General features: G+C 40.6%; 1 protein-coding gene, 1 long non-coding RNA gene and 1 pseudogene across 4 annotated transcripts in view; 1 reads left to right on the plus strand and 2 right to left on the minus strand.

Annotated features, from left to right (window-relative positions):
• The window catches only part of KLHL32 (kelch like family member 32), a 117,727-nt gene extending 106,807 nt beyond the window's left edge, over nucleotides 1-10,920 (minus strand). For 2 of the 3 annotated variants that reach the window (XM_030489477.1, XM_030489482.1), the window contains exon 1: nucleotides 10,826-10,920. The gene's annotated coding sequence lies outside the window, so the exon portion shown is untranslated. Of the gene's footprint in view, nucleotides 1-10,496; nucleotides 10,659-10,825 lie in introns of those variants that run through there. The other variant, XM_030489478.1, reaches the window with a different exon arrangement.
• Nucleotides 10,921-12,145: 1,225 nt separating this feature from the next.
• LOC115609749 lies at nucleotides 12,146-14,532 on the plus strand (annotated as a pseudogene).
• A 7,281-nt stretch (nucleotides 14,533-21,813) lies between these two features.
• Nucleotides 21,814-25,302, minus strand: LOC115609373. The gene is made up of 3 exons (XR_003991842.1): nucleotides 24,496-25,302; nucleotides 22,797-22,901; nucleotides 21,814-21,920 (listed from the first exon to the last, which is right to left on the minus strand). It is a non-coding gene; the product is annotated as an uncharacterized LOC115609373 (long non-coding RNA).
• Between the last annotated feature and the right edge of the window lie 1,129 nt (nucleotides 25,303-26,431).

Below are 26,431 nucleotides of genomic sequence, written 5' to 3' on the forward strand. Positions count from 1 at the left end.
CAATGGCGTTAACCGTAAAGCCAACTTAGCCAGCAGCTGTATCTTCCTGTGGGTAGGCTCCAAGCTGGGATTCCTAGAGGCCATGGTGGACACCTCTATCAAAAACACACTGCTAGGCAGAGAAGGAATTCAAAACCAAAGGAGACCATGAATTACAGACAGGACGACAGTGGCCTATTACTGTTATTACCATATCCCAGAAAACAGTGAAGATTTTCCTGCATATGGCAACATCAAAATTCTACCAGAGAACCCTGCAGACATTTTTTCCTCCAAATCTTCTCCATGGACACATTTAAGGCCAAAACAGTTCATTCTGACTTCTCCACTATATTACGACACACTAAGATTTTCCTTTATTCCAATTACTTTTTCATTAGTTTACATTCCCAGCCTCCAACCCACATGCAAGGTGTCTATGTTGCCTCTACATTTGGTCCACAGCAAATAATAAAATTTAGATTTATCAGTGCTAGTACATCTCCAGAAAAAACAACAAGACAGCATCACCACTAAAAGCAACTGACCTTATAAATCAAAATTTGATACAGACTGATTTAGGAAGAAAAATGCTAATTCAGTCTCTACCACTAGAGAAAAGTTTTGTTGCAACCAAAGATAAGCAGTGATCAGAAAATAAATATGTTTAAGGTAAGGAAAACCCAAATTAAAGCAGTTGTGGTAGTTTCCTTGCCTGTCACCAAAAGTATCTCCAGAAACCAAACTGCACCTGGAGCTTTCATTTCAAACAAAGAATAAAGTTTATAGGCCTGAAGATTACCAAGAGAAGCTTGAAAACAACCTAGTCCCAGAGGCTTATAACTTCTAATGCAAAAGTCTGAATTTATTTAATTACTGATGCCTGGGAACTGACTTCTGAATGCTTCAGGCTGACAATGTTAAAATTAAAAGCCATTGAACGACAAATGGAAGCTATTCATCAATGTCTTGAGCTCGGAACAGACACACACTGGCCCAAAAGCTGCTGACTGGAATAAAGATGGTGCGAAGTACTCATCCATCCCCTCCAGTGACTAAGCCTAAGGATACTGCAGATAGATCCAAGGACTAAGAGGATAATTAAACGGTGTTTGATTTCTCTCTTTACCAAATGGCACACACAAGAACCTGGATTTGAATCAGAGGATTTGCAGGGGACAGACTGCTCCTCACCTTGCCAACAAACTGAGCAGTTGCATTGTACATGATCCAGCAACCCAAGCACAGACTCACTGCTTCTTTTCCATCTTTGGACAGCAACATACTGAATGCAGCCAACAAGTGCAGGACTGCATCTAGATGACCTGAGTCACTATAACCAAACAAAGGGTTGACTTCTAGCTTTGGCCAGGTTCATTCATTTAGCTGGCAACAGCACAGTCACCCGTACCTAATAAGGAGACACTTGTTCTCTAATAAATAAATAAATAAATAAATAAAAGAAGGTTTGAAAGATCTCTTTCTACCTTGCAGCTCTTTAACTTTTCAATCTGACAGTGTTGCCAGTCAGTGACCAGACAGAAGCTGTTGCATCACCACTATGACTAGCTTTGCAGCATGCTTTCATGCAACAATTGGTTATATTTGAAAACCAAATGCAAGCTTTTACCTCTGGATTTATACTGATTCTGAGATAACCAAATAAAGGCTCTTCCCACATACCTCCAGGAGAGAAAGAGCACAAACTACAGACCGACTAGAACTAAAAGAAGCTATTTGATCTTAAGTATTTATGAAATTCTGTCAGTAAGCATTACTGACAATACAAACCTTCTCAGACATGACTTGAAATCCGATGCAGCAATACCGCTGGGATTCAAGTATTTGCCCAATTTGCCATTATGTAAGTGTGGTCTTTGAAATCTATTTCTCACAGAGAATAAAACCTCTGAATCTGGATTGGAATTTACCAATCTGCAATTCCTGAAAGATCACCACCTCACCTGCATTCAACAGCCCAATGCAGAAGCTTGCAGAGACATCCGAATAGTTTCTCAATGTGTTACCCACACAAAACACCGTACTAACAGTACTTCCTTTATGATAAGTTTTGTTAGAAGAAACGGTTCTTCGCTTTAGTTAACTGCTACATTGTAAGTGACTGCAAGATTGTAACACTCAAACAGGTAGGAAATGTTCTTGAAACACCTTGGGAAGATTCAAAAGACTTCTAGCAGTATTGAATGCAGTAATTGAAGAAGGTTTCCACCCTTCTCTAAGGCCGAAGTTGGTTAAATCATTGCCTTTGGTTTCACAATATCTTCTACAGACTAAAACCAGGAGAACATGAGTTGCTACTGAAATTTGTCCCAGGTTTGCAAATAATGGTTTTCAGTATTTGCAAATAACTTGCTTCTTTTATGCACAATCTCTTCTGCTTTGTAAACCATGAATAACAGCTCATCTTTTATTTGTTTTCAGTTTCTCACAGCACCAGTTTGCTATGATTGCTCTCTCCTACACAAAAGCTGGTCAGGATTTCCAAACACTGTTTCTGTTTATTTATGGCAAGCTGCAGTAAAAACACTTGCTTACTCCAATTCAGTGCAAGAATATGGTAAATATAAACACTAATTTAACACCTATTACCCCCTAGTATATGAAAGAAAACGTACAGTCAAGATGTTTTTCTCTAGTCTGCATGTATTCATTACAGGGTAAAGCAACTGGTTGCTCTTTTTTTTTTTTTTCAAGGCAAAATGGGTACAACCTCAGCAGCAATGCTGGCCTTTATGCTTCCTTCTCTTTCCTGAGCTGGCTAAAGAGTGTATAGAGACTTCAGTGAGGCTGCTTTTCAATTTTAGGAAGTTTTGGTGTGTTTTGTTTTCCTTAAAGCTTTAAGAGGCATACTGGTGATCCATAGCACACCTCCACAAACAGTAATGCCAGCAAAATACAAGACCAATAAACTGCAGCAGGAGAGCAGAGAGATCACAAGTACCTCAAGCCAGTATTGCTGCAGGACATCTGTCCTGGGTTCAGCTGTAGCAGTCATTTTTCACCTTCTTAGTACCTGGTGCTGTGCGTTTGACTTTAGCCTCCAACAACGCTGAGTTACCGCCTGGGTTTAAACCACGACAACATCTTACATCAAACCATGACAGAAAGGCAAGGAGAGCCTGATCCATAACTTCTTGTTGTTCTCCATGTACCCAGACAGGGTGCATAAGGGAACAGAAGTCCATTAGATTGAATGTTCTGATAAAGCCTATTTCTGACAGTTTTCAAACATGTGTATCATACAGATAAACAGATGGAAAATGATCTTAATCAACAACAGATGCAGGGACTTTTTTTTGTTGTTGTTCTAAATTTACAGCTCAAGATTTTCTTCAACATTTCCCCAACCTCCTTAGTCTGAGACACAACTTTTCCTTATTTGGAGAAAAGCCTCTGTTCAAGGAAAAACACCCAAAAAGAGGGTCTTAAATTATTTTAATCTTTGATCTTTAATTAGGATCAGAAATTAAATTAGAAAAGAAACAGACAAATGTTCAGACTTCTGTGCCCCCTTCAGGTCTATGTGAAAGAAACATTTCTGTTTGGAAACCTTGTCCTTTTTTACTCCCTCCCACAGACAATATTGACTGGTTTAGGGGGGAATAAAAAGGAAAAGAAACAACCTAAAAAAAACCAAAAAAAACCCCCATAAAACCAAAACAACCCCACATAAAACAAACCCAAACAAGCAAACAACAAAAGCTCACCTTTCACCTCTATCCTATATTTAAATCACCATAGCTAAACCAACAGGGGTTTTTTATCTCCTCCTTTTAAATGTTCAGGGCTTCATCTGGTTTGCTCTGAGCTCCTTGTTAATCACATCATAATCCCTCTCACTACCTGGAGCAAAGAATAAATCTCAGAAACTAAGTATGCAGCCTGTGAAAATTCATTCCTTGGGTGTCCAGCAACAACCTTCAAAATTCACAGCACACAGACCAGTGACAGGACAAAAGGTAGAAACAAAACGTGTAATTCACTGAAGCAGTCTATGCTATCGAAGATGCTTCCACTCCCCTTCCCAAGATTACAGGCAATGCTTGCGTTGCCACCATCCCATTGGCATTACAGTACAAACCCATACTGACATCTCATGACAGTGCCTACAACTGCCAAAATAGAGGCACATGCTCTACTCTACCAGCCCTGTTACACAAGAGGAGGGAGGTGGAAAGCTGGAGGTATTTACATCTTAAACTGCCACAAACTACAATGACAAGGCTAAGTTATTACAGCCTTAATTCTCTTCACTTATCCAGCAACACCACTAAAAATCAATGCAAGTCCATAGTGCAAGAGTAAAGACAGTAAATTCAAATGGCCTGTCTAGCAGCTTTCCTCCCTTTAAAGTAGTTTAGAGTTGCACTATGCCAGATTTGGAATCCTGTGGAAATGTGAACAGCTACAAGAAGTATAAACTACATTGGTTATGTGCATGACATTCTCATCTTCAGTCATCTTCTGTCATTTGTATCCAAAGATCTAAAGCATGGAATCTGACTCCATAAAGCATCTAACACAATGGACCCAATTATAAAGTCTTAAAGAAACTAAACAATCCTAATAAAATAAGTAAAAATGTACATGCTTCAAACTAAGTCCATACTTGAGGGTCCAGTCGCATTGGTACAAGAGAACTCCATGTAGGAGCAAGGCAGCCAGCCCTGGCTACAGAAACATTGTAGAGTTTGACTTGCTTCCTGTAAAGCTGAATTCCTACTTTTGTTCCACCTCCATTCACAGTTATCCTGCCTAAGTAAGCAAACAAAGCACAGCCACTCCTCTTACATTTCAGCAACTTCTACGGTTTTCCATTTCTGTAATTCTCTTTGGAGGATGGAGCACATACATGAAAAGTAAATGCACATGTTTTCATAGCTGTACCACATCACTCAATTTCCTATGCACTTTCCCAATGAGCAAATAACACTTGCATTTGTATGAAAAAGTCACCACAGACCACAAGAAATGCAGAGCGTATTTTAATGTAACCTCACTGAGGATGAGAAGCCCAGCACAGCAGGGGTATGGCAGACTCTCCAGTCCTGATGCATTAAGACCCTGACAGAAAGGAGTTCTGTTCTCTTCCTGCTTGTTTGCCTGAGGTTTCTACTAAGGGGGGCTGAGGGGAGGGTGAGGAGGAAGAGTGTTCATCTAAGGAATATACCAAACCCACAGAACAGGTACTGTTATCCCCACTGAAGAAGTTCCACACTTCAGCCTTTAGCTCTTAGGATCTCTATTTTGATCTCCACAGTTTGCTGAAGTCAAAGTCCCAGTTCTGTTCTGAAAACATCACCTCAGGTTTTTTTCTTGTTTTATGCAACTAAAATAAAGGTCAGTGACTGAAAGGGAGTTTTCAAAACCAAGTATAACATGGAAAAAGAAAAAAAGAAAAAGAAAAAGAAAAAGAAAAATCCTTAAAGGGAGAACCTTTTAATGGTCTATTATTGTTTTAAAAACATCACTTATTCCTGATCTCTTATAGATTTTAAAAATATTATTCAAAGCTACTCTCTTCATATAAATGTAGCTGTTGGAAAAAACATTAACACCAATTTTCAAGAATTTCAAAAATAAACCAGGAAAGAATACATTCCACGTATCCTGATGACATTACTTTAATCACAGGTTTTTATCTGTTCTGTCTTGATAAGCCAGGTACAGTCCCAGTTCAGCTTACGAAGGGCAGGAGCCCTTTTACTTTACTTAACCTGAAGTGAATCCTGCTGGAAAATGTTCCAGACATAATAAGGCCATAAGCTTGCTCACGTCCACTTCAAAATTTGTTATTAATTTAAGCAATGTGTTTACACTTAACCAACCATTTCTTTAAGAGAAAGAAACCAAACAGGACAGAAATCAAGTCATATCAACACAGCAGAAATGGACCTCAATCACTCTTAGATATGATACCTTTAAAACGAAAGCCCCTCCTGTTATCCGAACTAGTGATGCTGAGAATTTTTTCAAGCATATTCTTCTGAGGAGTAGAATGAAAGGCTATTTTGGAGGTACAAGGGGTTAGAAAAATTGAAGCTGTTAAAGTTTAGACTATTGGGTGAAAAAATACACATACACATTTTTAAGATAAATCCTAAATAATCACAGCATTCATGAAAAACACAACAGTAAATTAGGCTGCAACAACACATCTTCTATACTGTCAAAACCCACAACTATACATCATTCCTCTCAGGAAAAATAAAGACAGATGGCTGCAGAAAAAGACACTCTTCAGAACAACCACAACCTTTCAGCACTGATGAATCAAAATATTTACAATATTTATCTCCCTATAAGGCTCATTCTCTACAATTAAAGCTTTTCTAAATTGCTGCAGCATATTGCCACAGAAATTTTGGCAGAACACATTCTCAATTTACATAATTGTTCAGAGTAGTCACCTATCATAAGAGAAAAATCATATTTTCGCAAGTATTATTGATGTTCTGAAGCCTCTGATTTATTTTACTCAGAACTGTTTACATATTTTGTTGCTTTCTTATCACAGAGAAATCCCCAACTGCTGATATCCAAGTCGTTATCTTCAAACTGGCACAAGTGTGAATGGAACTTGCATGGCATTCACTACTGGAATGTAATTTTTTGATATGACACCTTTCATTTGTCAAGCCAACAGAGAGACATATTTTGATGAGTTTGCAATGTATGTAGGTGTATAAAGGCCCACCAGTACTGCCCCAGGTCCCACAGGGCACTGCCATTTGAGTGACTTAGCTGTCAACTGACAGCATGGAGCACAAAAGATACTCTAATTCAGCTACATTGTGAGTGCAAAACTTCTTCCCAAGAAAGAAACATTGCTGTGGTCCACAGAAAGTCTGGTAAGAGACTTCAGTGTCAAATCTTAGCTATGTCCAACCTTTTCCACTCTTGGCTAGGTTACTCAGCAGTCAATAGCACCAAGTTCCTCCATGTATGCTGGAAATCACAAAGACACAGACTCCCCAGGGCACGGACTCCCCAGGGCACAGACTCGCACCTGCCCACAACATGCTGCAGTTCCTTCCTGGCCTACATGAGGCCTTTCCCTTTCTATAAAGGTCAGGGAGATTCATATTCAGGGTGGTTGATCCACATGGAAACACCCAGAAACAGGAGCTTCAAAGCTCTCCTGGTCTCCCAGTTTAAACTGCCAATTCCAACAGCATTGGCATTCATTTCTTCTCTTGAAGCTACGCCCTGGAGGTGCTTCTGGCCCATGGAATTTCTTCAAAGACTTGGCAAGAATGCCCCTCAAATTCTCTCCTAAGCACATTTATTCTCAAATTGAAGGTTCTAACTGCTCACCCAAATTTCAGTCAAAGGTAGATCCAACCCATAAGCCCACATTCAAAAAAAAAATAAGAAACTGTTTAAAAACCATTGTAAAAATTATCTGCTCTTCACCGATTTTCAGTAACCTAAATTTGGTAAGAAAATTTAAAAAAATCCCTCTGAAATCAAGTTAGTAAAAGCCTGTAAAATAAAAGCATCCCATCTAAAACCGCATACTCTTGCAAACAGGTAAGCATACAGAACATCAGAAGCAACATCAGAGCTCATTTATCTTATGAGTGGTCAAAAGGCCACATAAGTCAGAACACAAAGTGAAGATACAGAAATTGCCATATCAAGGATCCTATGTCTTTCACTAATAAGTATAATTGTCAGATAGTTCAAGAAATTGAGGGGTTATACCACCTCAACCAGTTAGTAATTTTTGTGGGGAGTAAATAAATATAAAAATCAAAATAATGTTTCTAAAAATTCAATTATTTGTTAGGAAAACCTCTCATTTTCAGTCTTTTGGCCCTGTTTCTCTAACCATCTCCAAAGAAGTGAAACACTAAAATTTGAACACAGGATTCCTCTCCCTGTCCCCACAATCAGTTCTGGAGCAACTGAAGTCCTCAGAGCATAGAACACACTGGCAAATGCCATATAAAAACCCTAGATGTCTGAGAAATCTGAAGGATAATTTCTTTACACTAAAAAGAATTAAAATGAGGCAACTATGTGGTTACCATAGGTAAGCATAATTGCAGTGGATGATATTTATGGCTAGTTTCACCTGATAACACTGTCAACCGCTCTTGCCCAACTGCTTAAATTAATTTCATTCGTCACTTAATCCAATTTCTAGTCCAATTTATAATCATCACTTCTCCAGCCTAGCATGGCATTAAATTACTGTCATTCTTGGCCATTAAGTCAATCATATTCCAGTCAGCAGAGTCAATCGAAAACACCACAGCAGTGCCATCAATTTCATGCTGAAAGCATTCCTTTTTGCTGTGTTGTAGAACCTGACCATCAGTGTCAGAAGCTACATTATATCGATTTCTGATTTTTCAGGCAGAAGCAAGTCATTGAAAATCAAAAATGGAGATAACAAAAAACATCATTTATTTTAATGAACACTGCATTTTCTCTGGTCAAATCCTGCTCACTTTACAAGAAAAGGCCCATGCAAGCCTAAATTTCCATCTGCTACCAATGTTTCAACAATACTTCTCCTGACTGTAACTGCACATTTATTGCACCCCTTAGTGCAAAGGGAATGATCAGGGAGGAAAAAAACTAAACTGAAACCACCTTCCCCAATGTTACTCAAATATCTTTGTGTGCTCAAATTCAAATCCCGAGCCAAGCTAACTTACACATTTAGCAATACACAGACTTTGTAACAGGAGTTGCCATTTCAAACACAGCTATCCACATCCTTACTTTTAGAATATCACATGGTTTTCTAACAGTAAAGACAATGGTTAATCATACTCTGTGTTAAACAAACACCACCTCAATTTCTGTATTAAAATTCTTTTCCCTGAAAGTGTTTGCTCTCAGAACTAAATGCAAGATACACCTGCAAATTCAACTGAATCGTTTTTAAAGAAACCCTGAGGCAACTTCTTCCCCCTTTAAATATTAGTACTATTTTCCCCACATCTGCCAACTCAATAGCTACCCAAATGCACATTTCTCCATGCATGCTTATACAGAAAGTAACAGGGGCTTTCGTTTCTCATATGCACAATAAAACACAATATTTTTTTATGAACACTGTAAGCATCTAAAAAAATCTTATACTTAAGAGGCATTCATTAATTGGTATGACTGCATTATTTTTAGTGTCCTACTAGAGCAAAAGCTTATTATTCCCTACCAGTTTCTCAGAGTAGCCATACCTAGCTTCATATTTCATACATAATAACTGCAAAGTGCTTTACAAATATCATCAAATTATTCACAATCTGAAAAGGAGACAAAAGATGAAAGGGGTTTTTTCCAGAATACTTTCAAAGTTAAACAAAAATTTCTTTCTAATCATTTGTAAACTTAAGTAAAACAAAGAGATCTGACTGAGCAGCTGTATACTGCTAGATTTTTAAGCATCTGTAGCAATTACATTATTCGTTTGGCATATCACTGGATTTCTGTAGGACCTAGTTAAACAGTAAACTTGTTTTTTGGATAACAACTCTAAACAATTGTTGAACACCCCTCAGAGGCCTTGCCCCTGCCAATCACTTCATGCAAGCAGATCCCTGAGTCGATCCTTGGAACTGGTAAGGCTACAGTAATTCTTTACCCTCAGCGCTACAGTTAACAGGATTGCGGCCTCTAGGTCTACTCCTGATCTTTTCATGACTGAACAAATGCTCCCATTAAGATTTACACAAATAAGACACCTCACTTCTGAAACATTTGTAAGATATCCTCCCACCCCTACAGAGCCAAACAAATTAATAACAAGCTTAAAATATATATATAAATTCACACTATTTGTTAAGATCAACATCTGCAGTTTATCTCACTGTGCTAAGTTTTAAACTGTAGCTCTATTTCCTCCACATTTTACTGCGGTGTACGGTGCCAAGTATACTGCTTCCCAGTGTTTGTGTGATGGTTACCTATATCAACTGTCAGACGGACTCTGCCAGAGACCATACAGACAAGCCGGGTTTGCTCTGCAGGCTGAATTCACCCTCCATCCATGCCCAGGGCGTCTGCCAGCAACGACACAACTGCAACACACAGCATCGCAGGAACCGCTGGGGTTTTTTGGTGGGTTTTTTTTGGTGGTTTTTTTTTTTTTTTTTGGTAGAATTTCTCCAGATCGACCAAATGGGAGATTTAGAGCCAAGAACCAAATCTTTTCCTAACCTGAGCGAGGTATTCAACCACCTGAGCAGTACCTTTTAAATTCCCAGGGCTGCAGATTTAATCTCCCGGCAATCCAGGTGCCTAGCTCCTTCCCAGCTGGGAGCTCTCCCGTATTTAAGCACCGGAAAGTAGCAAAAGCTTATTTTTGTCCCCCAAACGAGTAGCTTCGAGTCCGGATACACGAAGAGAACAGCTCGTACTAAGTACGGAGCTGCATTTCATCGCCCGCTTCGAGGCAGCAGAGCCATGTTTTAAGAAACCGCCACAAGCCGAGCACCTGGAGCACGTCCCCACACAACCCCGGAGGGAGCGGGACTCACCGCGCAGCTGAGCCACCCCCTCAGGCTCCGGTTCGTCCTCCCCACCGCCACCGGAGTTACACCAAGCCCAGGGCCGGCGGGACCGCCGAGCCGAGCGTCGGCCGTTACCCTGGGACGCCCCAGCGGCCGGAGCTGCCGTTTGAACGGTCTCCCTGGCAACCAGGATACTCACCCCACCGCAACGTCCCCCCACAGGCAGCGGTGCTGAGAGGCCGGAGAGCGGGGCGAGGCTGGGGGGCTGCCGTCGGCCGCGCCCGCACCTCGCCCCGCCACCCCGGTTAGGTAACGGCGGCGGCGAAGCACCGCCTCAGGCCCGGCCGTTCGCTCACCTCACGGCAGGTGCCGGGCCCGCGCACAGCGGTGGACGCCGCCTGTTCCGCCCCGCTCCGACGGCAGCGGGGAAAGAAGCTCCCGCTCTGCAGAGCAGCCGTCCCGGCTGTGCGGCTCCGGTGCCTGAGCAGGAGGAGCTGCCCCGCCCCGCTCCGCCCAGTGCGCAGCGGCGGCCCGGCGCGGCAGGGCCGCACCTGCCGGAGGAGGGGCCGGGCCTGGGCTGCGGGATCGTGCCGGCGGTTCTCGGTCACTCCCGAGGCGCGGCAGGGCCGTCGGCTTTCGCAGGGCGCCGGCAGCGCCACAGGCTGCCCGTCCGCCCGCGCCGCGGCCCTCCGAGAGGGGTGGAGGGAGAAGGCCCAGCCAAGCCCGTGAAGTAGCGATAAGTTTGTAGTCAGAGCACCTGAGAGGTGGGACCACGCAGGGCCAGGAGGGTTGTCAGCCGCGGGGAGCTGCGAAGGAGGATTTTAGGACAAGAAATAGGGCTGGAAAGGGAGAGGCCTCCGGAAGGGCAGGCCCGCTGCAGGGTCAGGGCCTGAGCGCTACATCCTGGGTTATTAAAGCATCAGTGCTTTATTATCCTATTAAGGATTTTGATGCGGCTTTTTAAAAACCTTATTGCCAGAGTGACGAGTACATCTCTCTGAGATAAACCTGCTGCACGCAGGCATGCTGCAGTCATGTATTTTTCCAGATGCTGTCTTTGGAGGGACACGATGCCCAGTTTTGCGATGAGGTGCAGTAACTGCCTTTCCTTCATCCTCACCTCGTGGAACTGTGAGGTGATGGGAGCTTTTCTTCCCCCACCCTCTAACTCATCCTCTAATATCATTGTGGAGAACATTCAGGAGAACTGAAATCTAATGACGAGTGACCCACTCATATAATTCAGAAAGACTGGACAGTGCATTTAATATATAGGAGGACAAACTATTTTGAGAATTGCATGGAGGAGCTCTAGTTTTGAGCAGAGTCTGCATCTTGCTACTGGATATTCTTGGGAGTCAGTTCTGGTTTTCTGATCTGTACAGTTAATACAAAACCAGCAGATCTCCAAAACCTCTGCCTCCATCTCCAATACACTTCCATATGAAAATTTACATACATGTCTCATCAGAAGAGTTCAAGATTTTTTCAGATGACAATTCCCTTTCTCCAAACATTTCTCCAAGTGTGGGCCTTTAGTTAAACCTACTGACAGATGAGTTGTTCTGCTGTAATTTGTCCACGAAAGCATTTAGAAATACCACGATTCCTCATCTGCAGAGCAGACAGTAAAAGCTGGAAAGTCAGTTCAGAGAGTGCACAGCACTGGATGCTCTATGTGGTGCCTTTTGTGTAATAATGCAAAGCTTCTCCAAGTCAAGCCTAAAGGAGGTTGGTGCTGATGTGGTGCAATACTAGGCAGAGGCCTGTTTCTGTTTCAAAACAGAGGCATAAAGATAGGGCCACTGCTTCCTATCAGGGCCAGTTAACTCATGTGTCTGCACTGGAGGAGTCACAGACAACTGGTATGTGCAGCAGTGTTGTCACATTTTGGATGAATTTATTACGGGTAGAACAGTGATCATTTACGGCCAAACTGGTATTGGAAAGACCTGCACGATTTAAGGGGAGCCTCGATGAAGAACATGCTTGGGAAGAGTATTTGCTACCAGGTACAGTACATTGTACTGAATATTACAGAAACTTACAGAGATTGATACTGATTTTTTTTTTTTTAATTCTTTCTTATGGAAATCTATATTGAAGAGCTTTTTGATCTTCCGAATCCTATTCCCAGTGCTGGAGAAAGAATGCAGACGTTTGATGATCCCATAAACACATCAGGTGTAAATGTGAAAGGCTTGGAAGAAATACCTGTACACACCAAAAATGAAGCCTAGCAAATCTTGAAAACAGGCGCAGCAAAAAGAACTACTGCAGCTGCTAACATGAATGCACATTCCAGTTGATCCTGCTCTGTGTTTTCATTTACCATCCATATGAAAGAAACCAGAGCAGATGGACAAGAGCTTGCTAGAACTAAGAAGATAAACTTGGATGATCTTGCAGAAAGTGAAAACACTTCAGTTTTGGGCAGTTGATAAAAGAGCTTGTGAAATTGGAAATACCAAGTAGTCTGTTCTGACTGGTGAAAGAGTTATTACTGCTCTTGTGGAAGCAGACACAGAGAATCTTAACAGAATCCTTCAAGACTCTCTCAGAGAAAAACAAAGAACATCAATAATTGCCACAGTTTCTCCCACATCTATAAATCCTGAGGAAACATTGAATACACTGGTGTATGCTCACAGAGCAAAGAACATAATGAAGCCTGAAGTTAACCAGCAGCTGCCAAAAGGAGCTATTATTAATGAAGATACTGAAGAGACTCAGCATCTAAAAGGAGACCTCGCTGCTGCACAAGAGTAAAATGGAATCTATATTTTCATCAAAAATTCATGAAGCCCTTTAAGGAAAGTTGACAGTTCAGGAAGAACAAGTTGCAGAATATACTGACGTAATCAGCACCATGGAAGAAGTGAAAACAGTTACTAAACCATCCACAATTAATGAAAACGAACCTTAATGCAAACAGGCCTGAAAATCAAGGAGAAAGAACTGAAAGAAGCACAGACAAATCTGCGAGAAACCAAGGTTCCTCTAGCTGAGAAAGAATATGGGAATTCAGTTTTGGAAAACACCAAAGAAAAACTTCATGGCACAGCTAGCCGTTTATTGTTAATACAAAAGATGTATCTATATAAAACTGTATCATAAGAAGGCAGTTGATCAACACAATGCTATTGTGCAAATACATTTGCAGGAGAAGTGAAGGGTCTGTTCGATAAAATACAAGTTTCAGTTAGAACAGTCTGAAGCAGCAGCAGGTGTTGACATCTTATGCATATTTTATAGGCCTCCTATCTACCAGTTGTTCAGCAGCTAACGTATTTGCATTAGTTGTATCAGCGTCTTTTCCCTCTGTCAAAAATTGTTGACCACTGCTTTCTTATACGTCTGAAAAAAACATGACTCTGCCATTTGCTAGTAAAGCTGAGCTGTTGAGGTTGACTGAGGAGCGTATATGTGGATTAGGAAAAGCATTAAATATATATTAGCTATATGGTAGAAATTGTCCTGGAACTGAACTGTCAGTTTCAGAATAACACATTCAGATCTATGACTCACACTGAAAAAATATAGGAAGAAACAACCAGTGTTTTTTCTCAGCTGAAAAATATGGGAGAATTTAAGAGAAGTGGAAATTACAAAGTTTGTATGTTCAAAGAACGCAAAGGTATTAGTGTCCTTGCTGCAAAGCCAGCGGGACCTGTCAGCACAGGAGATACAGAACTTAGCCAGTATACTGTCAAAAAATAGAAGTTTGAAGACCACCATCACTGCTGGGCAAGAAAATGTTTACCTGGAAACTATGAACCTAGTCAGCAGTAAAACTTCTGCTTCAAAACAAGTTTATTGCATCTCTGGATAATTTATTTCAAGAGCTCAAGGACATAAATAGTGAAAACAAGAAGACGCTGGTGGAATCCGTTGTCTGTTCTCAGCAACTTCTTAGCAATCTGACAAATGTGTCTCGGGATACTGGTAAATGGAGAGAATTTGAAACTGCTCAGTCATCTTTATGGATCAGTAGCAGTCCTTCAGCAATGAGAAACAGCAGCTTCAGTGTTTACAATAAAAAACAGAAGGTTTATGATTGAGATCAGTATTTTGTACTGGATATTTTGTTCTGCATTAAGCTGCAGTGGATATGGTTTGGAACTACCAGATTTTATGAATAGATCCTACAATAGATTTTATTATATGCGTATCAAGAATACAAAGAGTCTTTTGTGTTCAAAGATCCTTGACATACTGCTGGCACTAAACCAAAGTAATTAATGATTTTAAAAGCACTGAAAGTCACCTACAAGATCTACAAACTGATGGTCTATATTGACCTTAAAAAAAGAAAGAGCACGTCATGTTGCTGCCAGCCATGGTCAGGGTCTCCACATCCGAGCTCTCATTTAGAAGCCTAACTGAATGACTGCTAAAAAAAGAATCTTCTTATCGATTTCCAGTATGTGCTCACTACCTAAAAGCCAGTCAGTGACAACTTATTCAAGGAATTGAATTGTCCTATGGCTATTGGAGAATGGGAGCTAGACGGCAAGCAATTCTCTGTCACGGGGAAATGCAATGGATTTATGTATTATATACAACTTCTCTCAAGAACAATAGTGAATTGTGGCTTGCAGCATTTACAAAGTGCGTGACTGTTACAGAGACATAAAAGCTATCCTTAAATATAGACTTGTCAGACTCATATATATATATAAAAGCTTATACTGCTACAAATATACTCCCTTAGATATTTTTTATAAGTCTGACTTCAGAGACTGGCATCAGTGTAATTTCTTTATCACAGCAACATATGGCAGTTTTCCCTGCTGCCAAAACATGGCCATGTTTCAGCCTCAGGGTACAGCTGGGCTGAACTTAAAACTGAGACTGTTTTCAAACATAGATAGAGAATTTTATGTTACTCTTTCTGACACCATAACAGAAAAGTAAATTCAGAATTCCTGTCACCAGAACCTCTGTGAACACTACAGTGCCTAGTGGTTCCAGCCATGCTAAGAAGTGGTTTTTCCTTCTAGTTTTTGGGTAACATCTAAAATGATAACCATCCTATGTCAGGATCATGTATCACTCAGCTATCCACGCTGAAAAATTCTTCAGTTTAGGCCTCAGTATGGATTTGCAAGATTCTGAAACTTAGGGTGATTTATGGTGAGTTTCCCACATAACCACAAGTTTCAGTGATTGCGTGCAATCAGTGATTCTGTAAAACCTTCTGTTCTCAAAGGCTCTTTAGAACTCATCCGTACTTAATCCACCGTTTCCTCTTACAGTGCTCTCCCTGATTTGCAAAGCTGAATGTAAACCTGCTGTACCGGTGCATGTTATCTCAACGTTCTGAAAATTAGCCAGACAAATGCAGCCAAATCCTAGTTACATTTGAAAGTACACCAAGCAGCACCATTTTGATTAAAACCATAAAAATATCAAACACTAGGTTCTGAGCACTTTGCTCAGCTGAGCATGTTCCAGATTACATTGCAAAACCACAAGCATCTAAAGCAAACAAACAGAATAAAGGTCCAACATGAAAAAAAGGAAGAAGAAATATCTGCAATCCCATTCTCTAAGCTTGCAACTGGAACTAGAAGAAAATCTGTTAAGTGCCTCAGGTGTTCTGCTTATTGGTGGAGCTGACAAACACCAATTGCATGACAACGCCTGCTTAAAAGAAGCTCAGTGGGCAATAGGAAATTAAAACAGGTAAGGGAGTAAGTCAGTCATAGATATATAAACAGTAGTGTTAGCTGTAACATTGGAGTTGTCTACATTACTGCTTTGGCCTGGTTCTTTCATTTAGAACAGGTTTAGTCCAATGATGTGACATTCCCTACAGAAGGAAGGAAGCTTCCTTATGGGTAGCAGAGTGCACAAGGTCCTGTTTTGAAACTTGCAATGCTTTTTCTGCTACATGTGTTTTTCTGAATACAGCTCTGGATGCAGTCCTTAACAGTTACAAAAAGGAAAAAAGAAAGTGGAGGTTAGACAAGAAACTAACAAACAGTTCTCTAAGCAACCTATATAGTACTGTTGGCACGTAAATTGATGGCCAGTGAAAGTTAACAGTTTTTTTATTCCTTCATCTCCCTTCTCTAGACCCCCCCCCCCCCCCTATTTCCAAAGAGCAGTTAAACATGGCTCAGCCTGGGACTGCTTTAAACAAAATCATTCTCCACTTCTGCACTGTTGAAATCAAAATAGTCTGGCACGTTAAATGTGACACACAGCTTTTATTTCTGTGAAGTAGGAGGTGTATCTCTAACATCAAGCAAGCATATTTTACTGCCAGTACTCTGAAAATGTAGTTGCTCCATTTAGCATGTGGCTGCTGCAAGAGGGCCTGAAGGCTCTGATGTGTTGGAAGTTCCATGACCAGATGAAAAGGGATCATGGTATGGCTGGTAAAGGAAGAGCAGGGGTAGAACCATAGGAAGAGGTAGCGAGACCATGCACTCCTGCAGTGCTTATTCCTCTTTGGTGGTTAAGCTTGTATATATCATGCTTTACTGAGGCTGGTGCAAACCTTGGCATCATCATGCTGCTGACGAAAGCGTAGGCCTCAGTGTAGAGCACTTTACATGCCTTTGTTTTCAAAACCAGTGTTCATAAGGAACCACAGCCTCTTCAGGTTACTCTTCCTTCAGCTTTTTCTTACATTCAGGTCCTTCTTTCTTACAATAGAAATTAGCATGGAGATAGTGAAGATCTGAAAGAATGACAAATTTTGCTGCACTTTTAATTCTGGGACAATTAGACAATCAATAATTTCCCCAATAAGAGTAAGAAGGAAGATGCAGGTGTTAGAAACTGAAGGAGAGCTCATATAAATAACTTACAGCTAAGTAGCTGTAGTAGCTTAGTCTGTCTGCAGAACCAGCATTGCTGACCAACACTGTGCTGCCTTCAAAAGTCTGAATAGTGAGTAACATAAAGTTTTGTTTGAGCCACTTGCTACTAGTCCGCTCTCATGATGAAAGAAGCAGTAGCTACGCACAGGGCCTTACTGCAGGCAAGCTCTGGAGCCTGAAATGGCTTCCAAATGACCAGAAGGTGAATATCTAATTCAGCAGAAAATTTGCCACTGCCTAGAATGTTCATTAGGAACAAAATAACTATGCACACCAGCAATTTGTTCTTTGCAGTGTTTAATTCATAATCATAAAGCCCTGCAAGTTAGAACAACATCTGAAGATGAGCAGAACAAAAAGAGCTAGCAAGTACACATTAGAAACACAGCATGTGGCAGAAATATGAACATGTGTAGCACGTTGGTCTTAGTCTTCCTCAACCTAGGACTATTCATTCTCCAGGCACCACCTTGAGAATAGTTGATTCCATAACTGATCAAGGAGTTCCAGTCTTTCACCACACAAAACCACCTGCAGACATCAGCTACTGTACGCTGTGGGAATAGTTATGTATGTACGTATTTGGAGCTGAACTTCTGTAATTCAAGGGTTTCTACCAGGTACACTAGTCCGCAGCACAATATATCTCTTTTCATCATTACAAAAAATAAAAAACAAACACACAACAACAAACCAGACCTTGAATGAAATATATGATGGATTCACACGATTGACAGTTAACATTTATCTGGAGTTCAGATTAAGTCTGTTGAGCTCATTTTGGACAAAGACGCCTGTACGCATGGAATAAATAACTTTTTTTAGAATTCAGGTCTAGATATGCCCTCTAAGACCATATCTGAAAGCCCTAAACAGGGTTTATTTCAGAGGGATCAGAGAATATGGAAATCCCAGTAGGTTGCCACATAAAAGATGAATGACAACAGCATGATGGAGAACAGTCACCTAGATATAAGGAAGAGGAATCTGGCATTTCTAATGCATGGTTCATACTAGAGGAAGGCAGTTTTAGTCCCCCAAACTAAAATATAAGAGATTGTTCAGTCTGTTTAATGTAGACACTTCATACAGTCAGTAAGAGGAAGATCCTTAGAACACCAGTTAGAAGTCCTCCTCTCTTCAATGACAGATTAGGAGATAATATCCCCACCTTAGATCCCAAAGTCTTGAAAACCCTCAGCCACTTTCTGGATTATGATTGTACTTGAGGATGACATATGTGCTATGCTGCTTACTCACACCTTAAACAAGGGGTATCTGAAAAAAAAAAACTGAATGAAATATTATGCAGTAGTTGAATGGTGGCTTTCGAGATCACAATTTTGGACTTACCTACATTCCCCCTATGTCCCATTTAGGCCCCTAAATCGTTTGTTATAGATGGTTCTTGGTCTTTCATAGCTGCATCTGTATTTGTCACCATGTAAAGAGTGTACAAAAGTACCTTCATACCTCTAGGGTTATGTAAAATTAGAATCATAGAATAGTTAGGGTTGGAAAGGACCTTAAGATCATCTAGTTCCAACCCCCCTGCCATGGGCAGGGACACCTCACACTAAACCATGTCGCTCAAGGCTCTGTCCAACCTGGCCTTGAACACCGCCAGGGATGGAGCATCCACAACTTCCTTGGGCAACCCATTCCAGTGCTTCACTACCCTCACTGTAAAGAACAACTTCTTTATATCTAATCTAAACTTCCCCTGTTAAGTTTGAACCCATTACCCCTTATCCTATCACTATAGCCCCTAACGAAGAGCCCCTCCACAGCATCCTTATAGGCCCCCTTCAGACACTGGAAGGCTGCTATGAGGTCTCCACGCAGCCTTCTCCAGGCTGAACAGCCCCAACTCTCTCAGCCTGGCTTCGTACGGGAGGTGCTTCAGCCCTCTTATCATCCTCGTGGCCCTCCTCTGGACTCGCTCCAACAGCTCCATGTTCTTTTCATGTTGAGGACACCAGAACTGTACGCAGTACTCCAAGTGGGGTCTCACAAGAGCAGAGTAGAGGGGCAGGATCACCTCCTTTGACCTGCTGGTCACGCTTCTTTTGATGCGGCCCAGGATACAGTTGGTTTCTGGGCTGCAAGCACACACTGAAGCCGGCTCATGTTAAGCTTCTCCTCAACCAACACCCCCAAGTCCCTCTCTGCAGGGCTGCTCTGAATCTCTTCTCTGCCCAACCTGTAGCAGTGCCTGGGATTGCCCCGACCCAGGTGTAGGACCTTGCACTTGGCTTGGTTAAACTTCATGAGGTTGGCATCGGCCCACCTCACAAGCATGTCAAGGTCCCTCTGGATGGCATCCCTTCCCTCCAGCGTATCAACCGAACCACACAGCTTGGTGTCGTCGGCAAACTTGCTGAGGGCGCACTCAATCCCACTGTCCATGTCACCAACAAAGATGTTGAACAGGACCGGTCCCAACACCGATCCCTGAGGGACACCACTCGTTACAGGTTTCCAACTGGACATCGAGCCGTTGACCACAACTCTTTGCGTGCGGCCATCGAGCCAGTTCTTTATCCACCGAGTGGTCCATCTATCAAATTGATGTCTCTCCAATTTAGAGACAAGGATGTCGTGCGGGACAGTGTCGAACGCTTTGCACAAGTCCAGGTAGATGACATCAACTGCTCTGCCACTGTCCATCAGTTCCATGGCTCCATCATAGAAGGCCACTAAATTGGTCAGGTAGGATTTCCCCTTAGTGAAGCCATGTTGGCTGTCACCAACCACCTCATTGTTTTTCATGTGCCTTAGCATGCTTTCCAGCAGAATCTGCTCCACGATTTTGCCACGCACAGAGGTGAGACTGACTGGTCTGTAGTTCCCCGTGTCTTCCACCTTCCCCTTCTTGAAAATGGGGGTTATATTACCCTTCTCCCAGTCATCAATATGATGGACAGTGGTTTAGCAACTTCATTCGCCAGCTCCTTCAGGACCCGTGGATGGATTTCATCAGGTCCCCTGGACTTGTGCACGTTCAGGTTCTTAAGACGATCTCGAACCTGATCCTCTCCTACAGTGGGCCTAAGGTCTTCATTTTCACAGTCCCTGCATCTGCCTCCCAAGACTTGAGTGGTGTGGTCAGAGCATTTGCCAGTGAAGACTGAGACAAAGAAGTCATTAAGAACCTCAGCCTTCTCCAAATCCATGGTAGCCAGTTCTCCTGATAGCTTCCGGAGAGGGCCCACATTGTCCCTAGTCTGTCTTTTATTTGCTACGTACCTATAGAAGCCCTTCCTGTTATCTTTCACATCCCTTCCCAGACTCAATTCTAACTGGGCCTTAGCTTTCCTAACCTGATCCCTAGCTTCCCAGACAACATTACTGTTTTCTTCCCAGGCTGCCTGTCCTCGCTTCCACAAATTGAACACACAGAAATTGCAAGGACTGTACTAACAGAGCAATCTAAGAAGTAGAAAGGCAATATGGCTTTTGAGTAACTCAAAGTAGAAGATTTAGCTTGTACTCATCTGATTCTGCTTTTTAAGGTTCATGCCTTTATGTTACTAAAAAAGAATTGAAAATGTGACCTAGCTAGGATGCAGACAAGTCTGAGTCCTCATTTAAATTTAAATCTTTTGCTGACATAGATATCTTGATTGGGATTGCAAAAAAAAAAGAAAACAACCCACCCCAATTATAATCACTTAGCATAGCTGTTACAAAAAGATTGTAATTATACCTGAGGCAAAAAAGCTACTTTATCAGCACACTTCATTTTGCTGAGTACTGATAAATGGCAGGGATAGTATCAGAGCATACAGCTATGCCCTTATATCTTCAGCAGTTTTTAGGCTAACCAGGCCAAACTTGTACTGAAACAGAGGAGTGCTTACACATGTTACTAAAATCATCTGAATGTAGCTGCAGTAACTATCAGCTGTGGGACGGTATGTAACACTATGGATAAAAAGGGGCAATAAAGATTTATACGTATTGGTGTGGACTTCATGTGCTGACCTGTGGATCAAAGAATGATCACTGACCTCTTTTATTTGCTGGTATATAGAACCAATTTTAATCTGCTTTGTATTTTTCAGATAGAAAGCTTTGATAAAAAAACCCAAGTGAATGGTTTTCTGCACAGGCAGTGAGTTGAGCTGGCTTACCTTGCAGGCAGAGGAGCCCTTCTTGCAAGAGGGTTGAGGGGGAGCTACTAGCAGAAAAAGGATTCTCCTTTAGAGACAATGCACTATTAGATTGCAGCCTTAAATTGCTCCTGTTAAGCACACAAAAAATACTTGAAAGTAATTTCAGGATGATGGATTCCACTCTGGGAACCAGGCACCTTGTGCACATTTTCTGCTCAGGCAGAAAGTCCTACCTGACTTTCTATATGATAGAAACGGCGCAAGAGACACTAAAAGGCAGACTGTATCTAACTTTCAAGAGATGTACCTCTGATCTATGAAAAGGTCTAAATCCTATTTAAGGTTAGTAGGAGTGATAACCTACTTCCATCCCAGCTACAGTCAAATACAGAAGTCATTGCTCAAATCCTTCACCAGAATGACAAGCCTGGAGTGGAAGTTGTACAATCTGGTCTGAAGCCAGGAGGGTTAGGAGGTGCCTGCAGGGGAGCTCCATACATCTGAGACAAAAAGCAGCAGGGAGCGAGACAGATTATGGAAGTTATTAAATGAAACATTTGGCTTATGACAGCAGGGGCTATAGATGACAACAGACTCTCCTGTCCATAAAAGCAACAAAAGCATACAACACTGTGGGGGTGTGTGTATGCGTGTGCCTGAATGTTGTCTGGTGGGGGGCCTGAAATTCTGAACATGGAAACTATCCCCAGTTCCCTGCTGTGTTCAGAAAAAAAGGGGGGTTATGTGTATTGCTTGAAAGGAACAAGACTCAAATGAGCAAGATTCCTTCAGAAAAGTCATCGTGGAAATGACCTGCAAAATCAGAAATGCTGGCTAGAACCCTAGCATTAAAACAAATATGGTTGCCATTCAACTCTCAGTATATAACAGCAATAAAGAAAACATAAGTATGAACCTCTCTGGCAAACACAAGTAATTCATTAATAAAAGTCTAAGTTGTAAGAAGTATTAACATTTAAACCTTTCAGAGTTTAACTATTATTAGGAGACAAGAACTTGCGTAGTTTTTCATATTTTTCATAATAGCTTTAACTTGTACATTACCTTACTATACCTTGGTCTTCTACTCTGTTTTCAATTTCTAAACTGTATTACAAAAAAAAAAAAAAAAAAAAAGCACCTTATTAATTTATGCTTCAAAAGGACAGAACACATCTGAAAAAAAAGATGTCATTTTAGCAAAAGGTGTAACTACTGTTTTAAAAATTGCAGTGTTACTTTCCACTCCGTTTTCTAACCTGTGTTAGGAAACGATGGAAGACCCCAAAATACATGTGAACCAATAGAAAAAAAAGTAGGTAATGGTCATCATCATCTATTCAGTAAAAAGAGAAAAATATATCTAGCTTTCTTACTGCTATCTGCAACAGTCTGAATTGTAAAGTTCATTTTATGACGATATCCATGCAGAGTATGCTGCAGTCTGCTAGCAGTGATAACTGATACGCCACGTTTCAGCACTAGAAGAGAGAGAGAGAACAGATTCTGAGATTGACATTCTTCTGTCTCCTCTCTGAACAGGCTGTAGCTCTGCTTATCTGCCCTGTGCCCAAGGATGGAGTATGGTACATTCACAGGAGTGTAAGAAACAGAAGAAAACACCACATCATCGTAGCAATTGACCATTACAAGATCACCCACATTTCCCAAACAGATTAAGGTATTAAAGAACAACAAGTAACTTTTCATGTTCCCTCTGATGTCTGAACAAAAGGTAAAAGAGTGCAGGAGCAGCTCTCAGAAATCTAAAAATCTCAGTTCTTGGTGGGGCGAGAGGTGAATTTCCCCATGCTGCAAAGAAAGATGCCCTGCAGGGAGCCTTTCGATAGTCTTGTAAGAGATTTTACACCAGGGTGAAGCTGGCCCATGTCACAAACTACTGAAAGAGTCTGGCAGTACTTCTGGCAAGGGAAGCTGGGCTGCTGTAATTCAAAAAGGCCATCAACAGATATTTCCTTTGGAGTAACTCAGTGTATCGAGTTATTTCAAGTCTCCATCATCCAGAGGCTGAGATTCCTGCTACTTGTAGGTACAGCAAAGAACCTTATCCCAAGACAGCTGTTAAGATGTTGAGGCCTGATCCTACAAAAAAGTGCTCAGAGGGATTTTTGTCACTACCTTACTGGAAACAGATTCTAGCAGTTTTGTGCATGTGAAATTTGTCATCTGTTATCATTCAACATTACAGCCTTCTGTGGAGAATTCAATTCCTTAATCCATATTTAAAAAAACCAAACCCATGAGTCATCCTGAAAAAGTGTTTATCAACTAAAGAAACCCTGACCATTTCAGTGTTAATCTAACCAGAAAGTATGTTAATCTCTACAAAGTTCCTGAACTCATTCTTGAAAACACTGGTTTTGTATTATATTATGTATATAGGAATGTATAGTAGCTTCATCTTGATCCCGAAGACATCTTACATAAAGAAAGAACTCTGCCTTCACGGAGTCTCAGTCTCTCTCAGTCTCGGGCTGCGTTGTAATGCTGGAGCTTTGAAGCTTATTCATGTCCTTATTATACAATCTAAAAATGAAATTTCAGTGCATAGATGTAGTACTTTAAATATTTTGGGACCTCTTTAACGGTCTATTTTAGTAGCCTCCAGAGGAACCTGACACTGACATATTTAGTCACTGTATCTCCATATATAATTAGTAAACGCGATTGTTCAAAATTCATCTGTCCCCCACATGCTGCCCCCAGATTTTTGTTGCTGTGGAAAGAAGAGACACATAAAAGGGCCCTCTAACTTCAGTAATGATTTCCAGTTGAACTCTAATACTGGAAGTCACATGTTGGTATCATTGAAACCTTTTCTTGTTTCTTTAATGCATTCTCTAGCAACACAATTTATATTTGTCATTTGTGATACATACAAATGAAAATGAAAAGCCTCAGAAGACCTGTAGTAAGAGTGTAAATAATTTTTTGTATTACTGTACATCAAGTATACTATTTAGGAATAATGCAAAATTAACTAAAACAATACAGCATTGTCTTAACTATACCCTCCTCTGTGAACTAATGTAACCCCAGATGTTCTTTATATACATTAATGGGTACTACTGCATTAGGTGTAGACCAAATCCTTTGTAGTGGACATCACTCCTGTTACAACAGGCATTTTTTCTGCAATGTGCTGCAATAATCCGTAGTGGTTTATTCCTAAATCAGATAAAACATAATTTTTTACAGTAAATGAAACAAGTAAAGAGTAAGTCCATTTTCCCCTGATAAGAAATATGAATATATGCTATCTAAAACAGTGTCTCTTATAATGGCTTCCACAAGATATTTCAGAATAAGCTGTGGAACAAACAAACCCTATGTAATAGATAACAGTAGATGGTCATGAAAATCTTCCCTCAGGACTTTCCTTCCTGACCCTCACTGGATCATGTCTCAAACCTGATAATTTTGGATCCATTTCAAATGTAGATTCTTGTCTAGAGCCTTGGATTCTTTCATATTATTTTTATTCCTATTTACCCTATTCTGTATAAATGTTACGGAAGTCAACGGGACTTTATATGTTTTATATGTTTTAACATCAGCCCCTAAACAGTTACTATTTAAAATATGAGAAAAAGTGAATGCAATCACAAATTTAAGAAAAATTTGGGGCTGAAACAGCAAGACTTGATTATTGTAACTCTACTGGTGACTGCATATCTTAGAGAAGTTAGATGATGGTTTGTCATTTGTTTCTTGGACTAAATGCTAAATTACTATGATGTATCTCTCAAATCATGTTCTGTAGTTTAGCTTTTGGTAATACAATGTTATGTATTCTGCTTTACTTCAAGGCTTTTACTTAAAGGCTGTCAGTTGTAACTCTATGGTCACAATGTGTAAATGGAATCAACAAAACTGGTTCTGCAACTACTTACAGAAGCAGGGAATTTCAATCCCCTGATACATCAAGTCACAGATAACAAAATTAACTTAGAAAGTTCTGTATACAAAATGCATCACACCCACATAAATATTTATGCATGATCATAAATCAAAAGCATACAGAGAAAATATAAATATCCTTTACGGAGGGAAAAATTTTACATGAGAGTAGAACAGCATCCTACCAGCACATATAGGTTATATATTTCTATGTGTTATTTCATGAAAGAAACAGATGACTATTCCAGTGGATAGCTGATGAATGGATACAGAATAGTGGCTATCTTCTGTACCATCAGATTGCTACTGCAGAGGCAGTACAGTAAAATCATGCCTACTACTACTGCATACAGTCAGCTCTCCCTAAATTGCCACTGTGCTCCCATGGCCATTCTTTGCAGTACAGCTGATGGCATGACACCAAACATTTTTAATTCTCTTGGGTTTTATAGCCTATGCCTACAAAAGCAAAAATAAAACTCTCTTTTCCCAAAAAACTTTCAGTCTCCCTTAGATTATAAGTCCATAATAGAATTTCATATAATTCACCAGATACAAGTATTTATACTAAAAAAACTTAAGTTTTTTTCTTAAGGTTTCTTAAAGTTCCTACCAGATTTTCCTCAAAGCTGGACACATCTGAAAAAAACTAAAATTACATTCACTGGTGGCTGTTTTGACCTACTATAATAAAGTTTCAATTAGAAGTGAAACTAATCTATTGTTAACAACAAACATTATTTACAGCTACTATTACTGATAATAACATATTCATCCTTTTTTTTTTTCTTTTTTAAGAGATAGATTATGACATTCTTGGAAAAAAGAGAAAATGCTAAGAACTTCCTGGCCTGTTATTGGCAATTTCCATGGTCTGAGAAAGTCAGTGATAGAGCTGGGAAGAGAGCCTTCTCTGCCTAGACCACATTCTTACTAAGCCATTTAGTATCTGATATGCCAGATACTAGAATAGCTGTTGGCTTTCCACAAAAAGAACATGTGAGTAACTTTCACTGAATATAATTTGGTGATTTTAAAGAGTAATTTTTTGTTTTAGCAAAAAACTAAGAGGTGTTTGTCTGAAGAGTGT

The sequence above is a fragment of the Strigops habroptila genome, chromosome 6, assembly GCF_004027225.2.
Source record: "Strigops habroptila isolate Jane chromosome 6, bStrHab1.2.pri, whole genome shotgun sequence".
In the NCBI taxonomy this organism is placed as follows: Eukaryota; Metazoa; Chordata; class Aves; order Psittaciformes; family Psittacidae; genus Strigops; species Strigops habroptila.